The sequence below is a fragment of the Propithecus coquereli genome, unplaced genomic scaffold (genome assembly GCF_000956105.1).
Source record: "Propithecus coquereli isolate 6110/MARCELLA unplaced genomic scaffold, Pcoq_1.0 Scaffold139, whole genome shotgun sequence".
NCBI lineage: Eukaryota > Metazoa > Chordata > Mammalia > Primates > Indriidae > Propithecus > Propithecus coquereli.
This window is the reverse complement of record NW_012138191.1, coordinates 5,701,218-5,706,577: the sequence shown is the minus strand read 5'-3', so window position 1 is coordinate 5,706,577 and position 5,360 is coordinate 5,701,218.

Below are 5,360 nucleotides of genomic sequence, written 5' to 3'. Positions count from 1 at the left end.
TAAAATTTAAAAAAAGAGACAATAAAAAAATCAGTAGTTGCCAGGAGTTCAGGGGATCCGAAAGAATGAACAGGTAAAACATGGCAGATTTTTAGGGTAATGATGTTATTCTTTTTTTCTGGAGACAGAGTCTTGCTCTGTCACCCTGGGTAGAGGACAGTGGCACCATCATAGCTCACAGCAACCTCAAACTCCTGGGCTCAAGCGATCCTCCTGCCTGAGCCTTCCAAGTAGCTGGGACTATAGGCACGCTCCACGACGCCCAGCTGATTTTTCTATTTTTAGTAGAGAAGAGGTCTTGCTCTTGCTCAGGCTGGTCTCGAACTCCTGAGCTCAAGCGATCCTTCCGCCTTGGCCGCCCGGAGTGCTGGGATTACAGGCGTGAGCCACTGCACCTGGACTATTGTTCTGTGTGATACTGTAATGGTGGACACATGCTACTATGCACTTGTCAAAACCCATAGAAAGTACAACACAAAGAATGAAGCTTAATGGAAACTATGGACTTTGGTTAATAATGTATCAATATTTCATTAATTGTAACAAATATATCACACTAATCCAAGATATTAATAATAGGGGAAACTGTGTGAGGGAGGGGATATATGGACGTCTCTATACTATTTGCTCAATAATTTTGTAAATCTAAAACTGTTTTTAAAAGTAAACTATTTTTTTTTAAAGGCAATCTCCAGAAAGAGAAGATGAATTTATCAGCGAAGCAGAAAGCAGTAGAAAGGAGAATCCATGTAGCAACAGAAGGAGGAAAGTGGCCCTGGGTCCCTGACATCAACTTCTCCTTTCCTTCCGTGGCTCTAATGGGTTTTGTTACTTGTGCAACATTTATTGAAGCCATCATCCAAGCAGACCAGTCTCAGAAGGGTGACAAAAGAGGTCCAGTCTAGCAACCGAGAGGCAACTTCAACAAATTTCAAGTTCTGTGTGTTTTCTTGAATACCATGAAAAGGATACTCATATTATACAGCAACATGTTCTCGAACCCCCTCCTGGTCTTCTCCTATCCACTGTGCTGCACACCATTGCTGCTCTTACCATTTTCTTTTTAAAAATTCCTCAAAAAAACTTCCCCCAACCTAGTGTATTCACTTGTTATCCTCCCTTGAGCCCCCTCCCTCCTGATTCTGCATGGTAAAAGCCAAGAAGCGTCTGGGACGGCAGAAGCTTTGTCACGCCATGCTGGAAGGGAGTGAATGGAACTGAGTGGACATAAAAATGTATTAAATTATCACACGTACCCCAAAACTATGCACATCTATTATGCATCAATTTAAAAAAAGAAAAGAAAAGAAACTGAGTGGACAAATCCAGAATCGTCTTTCGTGGGCCAAGCAGGGTGGTGGGCAGAGGGGAGCCCGCTGACCTCGTCCCCCTCCTTCCTTCCCTCCTCTTCCACGCCACACACTCCGCCTGGGTGAGCTCACCCGTCCTCGTGTCTTCAATTTCCACCTCCCCGAGGATGACTGCCAAATTTCTACCCGCAACCCAAAACTCTGCTCTGAGCTCCAGATCCATATACCAATTGCCTCGTCAACGTTTTCCTGTGGGGTCGAATCAGATAGGATTACATTCTGCTGTGACTAACAGAAACTGAAAATAGAGTCCTAAATAAAAGTTTCTGGGTCTTGCACTGAGAAGTCTGGAAGTATGCAGCCCTGCGCTGGAATGGGATACTGCTGGAGCACTCAGTCTCCTTGTGGGTCACTGCTGTGCTATTGTTAGGGTGTGTCCCTCAGCGGTATGGTCCAAAGTGGAGGTTAAAGGGCCAGTTGTCCCATTGACATACCCGGCAGCAGGGTGCAGAAGAGCAGGATGAGGCATGAGGAACAATGGGCGCCCCCCAGATGTTTCAAGGAAGGTTCCTGGAAAATGCCAGATAACACTTCTGCTTACATCTCATTAGCCAGACCCAGTAGACATGGCCACACTGAGCTGCAAGGAAGGCTGGGAGAGATGCTCTTTGTGCTGGGCGACCATATACATAGCTAAAAAGAGTCTGTTATTAAGAAAATGGAATAGGGGCCGGGCACAGTGGCTCACGCCTGTAATCCTAGCACTCTGGGAGGCCAAGGTGGGCGGATTGTTTGAGCTCAGGAGTTCAAGATCAGCCTGAGCAAGAGTGAGACCCCGTCTCTACTAAAAAAATAGAAAGAAATCAGCTGGACAACTAAAAATATATATATATATATATATAATTAGCCGGGCATGGTGGCACGTGCCTGTAGTCCCAGCTACTCGGGAGGCTGAGACAGTAGGATTGCTTGAGCCCAGGAGTTTGAGGTTGCTATGAGTGAGGCTGATGCCACACACTCTAGCCCGGGCAACAGAGTGAGACTTTGTCTCAAAAAAAAAAAAAGAATATAGAATAGACATTGGAGGGGGGCGCAGTGGCATTGGCTACACAGCAGCCCCGTGGCCTCCCCACACTTGACGTGGCTGAAATTGAAATGCCATCTGTATTTAATTCCCCTCAGTCTTGCTCCTTCCCTGCACCCCCGTACCCTAGCAGAGGGGCAGTTCTGTGGGGCAGGGGCTGGCAAGGGGAGGTCTCACCCGAGCTAAGTGACGGGTGAGCAGAGAATTGTGTGATGAAGCCAAACTCCCAGGGCTCTGGAATAGGCTGAAATGCCCAAGCGGAGACGTGGGGGTGGGGGCTCCTGTGCACAGGGCCAGAGTGCCTGTGGGCTAGAACACAAGGGTAGGACTGTGCTGAAAGCCCCAGGGGCAGAGTCGCCCAGCCCTTCACCCCACTGGCCGCCCGGCTTGTCGGCTCCATTCTGCCTCCTGCCCTGGCCACGCTCCATGCCTTTGTACTGTCCCTTCCAGTGGGCTTCACCATGTGGTTTACTCTCAGCATCCTTCAAGGGTGGATCAGGACCCTGAAGCCTTCTCCATGTCTCTGCTGGGAAACCCTCATGTCACACTGGGAGAAGAGGCTGTGGTGGGGGGGGCGGGTGTCAGTCCAGAGTTCTGGGAGGTGGGTCCAGTCCTGGCTGGAGCTGGCTTTGGGTGCCATTTGGAGTGGGGTATTGGGAAGGTGCAGCAGGAAGGTGAGACCCCAAGACTTTCTTTTTCTGAAGGAGGAGGCACCAGCTGCCGACAGAGCAGTGACAGCAGGGAAGCACCAAGGCTGAGCCCGGAACCCCTGGCCACCAGGCTCCCGCGGGCAGCTGGGAGGGGCTGGGCCTCCCACACTCCCACTTCCAGGGAGGAAAATGATGCAGCCTGAGGCAGTGGGCCGCAGGGAGGAAGTTCAGCTGGGTGGGGGCAGGCAGAGTAATTCCTGGAAGGAAGCTCACACCTCAGGAATGGGGTAGAGGAACATTCTACAGGCCTCTGTCCCAGGAGCTGCCCATCTCCCATCCCCAGGAATGGGCAGGCAGGCTGGGTAACCACTGGGTGCTCAGGCACCACGTCCCCACCCCAGCCTCCTGCAGCTGTGGCAGAGGCAAGAGCACAGGCGCAGAGGGGCCGGCTGGGCGGTACCCCATGCTCCTAAGCCTCCGCTCTCTCACCTGTAGAATGAGGAAGAGTGCTTCCCCCCCCGAATCCGTGAGTGTGGTGGGGGAAACTGAAGTGGCAGGGTAGGGGACCCAGCTAGGCACCAGCACCCCATGAATTTCAGTCAACAGGGTCCACTGGCAAAGAAAGCCTTGGCCACCCTCCCCTCCCAAGGCAGGCATGGGGGCACCTGCCCTCCCCACTGTGTGTGTTTGGGGGTGGGGTGTGTGCCCCAAGCTCTGGAGCAGAGCAGCCAGTCAGGCTTGGGCAGGAGGCAGGACACCGCAGACTTCTCTCCACAGCCCTCTGGGCTAACGGGCTTAGGTGGGGGGTTGATGTGCCCTAAAACTGCCTGCGGGTCTGCCACGTCAGGCCAGGCAGTGGGCCCCGGGAAAGGGGGGCCCAGCTCCTGCCTTCCAAACCCCAAGCAGACAGAGCACCCACAATAAGGGCCAAGGGGCCAGTTTTCTCCCCAGGCCTGCAAAGCTTCGGAAGCACAGAAGCTCCTGTTCCCAAGGGCAGGAATCGGGCTTGGAGGTTAGGGCTGGGAAGGAGACTTTGAGAGGTCAGCTAAGGGCAGTCCATGGCCAGAATCACTTGGATCTTCTCCTGTAGGTCGCAGGGAGGGACAGAGAGTGTAGGAGTGGGGGAGGGATGGGACCAGATTTGTGCAATAGAGATGGATTGGAGGGCAGGGCTGAGAGCCGGAGCATCCCATGGGGAGGTAAGACCCTGGGCACAGGCCCAGACAAGGGCGGCTGGCCTGGGGAGAGGCTCCCGGGAGGACACTCAGAGGCTGATCCTTCCTTGTGCCTCCCCCACCCGGGGAGAAGCAGGACGCTGGTGAAGTCAGCGGGTGGGCCCGTGTGGCTAGAGAGGGGTGCGGGGGTGGCAGGGGGGGAGAGGGGCTCTACAGGACCCTTGTCCGAGTCCGCCTGGCCCAAACCTTCTGATGACAATTGAATCAAATTTCCTCTATCATGGAGGGAGGACTCATTGGGAGCATTTGTTGTCCTTCTCTTGTGTCAGACTGGAAGCTGCCCAAGGGTGGGGCCTGTGACTTCAGTCCCCACATCAGACTGAGGGGACTGAAGAGGGGGAGCATGGAGCTGCCAAGCAGGAGGGCACTGAGGCCTGGGACCGCCCCCCCCCCACGTGTCTTCACTCCTGTTTGGAGCCTGCTGCCAATCTTCAGAGCTGGGGGTGGATGGGGCAGCAACCGGGTGGAAGGGAAAAAGAAAAACAAGAGGCAGGTATGTGTGTGAGGGGCCAGACCCCTCAGCCCCTGCAAATGTTAAATGCACTCACATACACTCACTTCAGTCCTCCCTGGCTGTGCTCAGCCGAAGGCCTGCCAGCCCCTGGCCAAGGACTCCTGTCACACACAAACAGACGACAAATGCAGACACACATGCTCACGCACAAACACAAGGACACAAGACACAGTGACACACATACATAATACAAGTTGTACTGAGCCCCACGGTCAGCATCCTCCTTACATGCAAAGACACAGACATAAACATTTCAAGACACACACGAGGACACAGACAGACATACAGGTACACACAGTCTCAGACACACAAAGACACACTCAAACACGCACCCAGAGGAACACATACGGACACAAACACACCCCACAGATGCACAAACGGACACACATAGGCGCGCGCTCTGAAGCGGCCCATGGAGACGGCTGGTCGGACACCGCGCTGGTTTCCCCACCAGGTACAGTCACCCAGAATTGGTGCAGCGCACCCGCACCCCTGGCCCCATTAAGGAAGCCCTCTGGGGCAGTGCCCTGACAATACGGCAGCAAGCATGGGGAGGTGACACTGTAG